Source organism: Marmota flaviventris, chromosome X, assembly GCF_047511675.1.
Source record: "Marmota flaviventris isolate mMarFla1 chromosome X, mMarFla1.hap1, whole genome shotgun sequence".
Lineage (NCBI taxonomy): Eukaryota > Metazoa > Chordata > Mammalia > Rodentia > Sciuridae > Marmota > Marmota flaviventris.
In genome coordinates, this window is record NC_092518.1 from 133,668,228 (window position 1) to 133,669,870 (window position 1,643).

Sequence of the window (1,643 nt, forward strand, 5' to 3'; positions counted from 1 at the left end):
ACTCTCTTCCTGCTCAGCCAAGGGCAGGCCTTGATATATGGAGGGTTCTAGATTTCTATGGGTGGTCTATGCCTTGGCCGCTCCAGAGGTGGAGAACTGGAAGAACTTCTGTCCACAGCCCGGGAGCAGGGCAAGATGGGGCCGTGCTGCCTGTCCCTGCTGTCTCTTCCACAAAGCTGAAAAGTGGTGGGCTCAGACTCAATCCCAGTTTAAGACCAGCACCAAAGACACAACAGGTATGGCCCTTGCCTTCTGGAGTGCAATGCAAGCTGCCGTGAAGCAGGGCAGGGAAGGTGGAGGATGGGTGACCCCACATGTATGGGCTACAGGAGTGGGATAAGAACCCTTGCAACCCTCCCAAGCTAAGCATCCACAAGTCCAACAATTACATAGGCCCCTCCCCTTCTGAGGCCAGCTCCACATAGATCCTTCACCCCAGCTAGCTGGTGCTGTCCCATCCCTGGGCATGGGTCCCACAGTTCTCCATCTGAATTGCTTTCCCACCCCTCTCCTGGGCCTCTGCCTGGTGAAGCTGCTCTTCTGAGCTCCTCAAGGTGCACATGCTGGGCTCCAGATTCCACCTAAGGTAAAGAAGACAGCCATGGCCCCTAGTGTCAAGACCAACAGGTTAGGTGGGTAGACATGATGTCCCATGATAGGAGATACTTTAGAACCCAATGGTATGAGCACCAGGGACAGAGCTTCCTGGTAGAGGTCCATTGCATTGGGCCTTCATTTGTCACCAGCATGCACCAAATGCACATACCTGTGCACACAGGAGTGCCACAAGCCAAGAAATAGAGGCAAGTTTTGGTGCCCCACCCAAGGATCTTTTGGTACCAGAGTGGGTGAGAGGAAAGTTGGCAGCAGAGGTGTCAGAGAGAAAGTAGAGAATGCTGAGGAATCATACTCTCCACAGCTCCTTTCCCAAGCACAAGCCCCAGGACCCGGGCCTGCAGCAGGGGCCTGCCCTACCCCAGGCTTTGTCTCCTTTTTGATTAGCATTAAGCATCCATTTAGTCCATCTAATGCTAGATGTACTGTCAAACCCAGATGCCAGACTGTCACTTCTATAGTTTTTCCTCTTCCCCTTTGAGGACCTCACTTTTAAGAGGAAGCTGAAGAGGATTCATTCCTGCTTCATAGAGTGCCCACCATGTGCCAGACACATCTGTCCTGTCGGGGCTGGCACTCTAGGAGGCCTTCTGGTGGTCCTGGCCTTCAGTGAGATGCACATAGGAGCTGCAGCTCAGCTCCTGCCCTGCGTCCCATACCAGGGAGTTGGCTGCTGGTATCATGCTCTGGTGTCATCTTGTTAGGGAGAGAAGGTGATTTGGCCCCCAGACAAAAGGCATGGGTAACAGTCGCCTATGGGCCCCCTGAGACCTCACCCTGTATGGCAGCTATTATGCAACCTGCTGGTTACACCAACCTAGGATTGTTGTAAAAGGCAGCTCAGGACACAGTGGGGGGTCCTTGCTCTGCAACCTTCCAGTTCAGGAGAACTGAGAAGCGGAATCCCTTATCTACAATGCTTAGGGAACAAGAGGCCCCCAGGTGGCTCAAGTGAGCCTTGGGGAGGTCCCAACTTCCCCCCCTTCCACAGGACACGTGAAACCTGGACACAGTGAAACACCAGATGG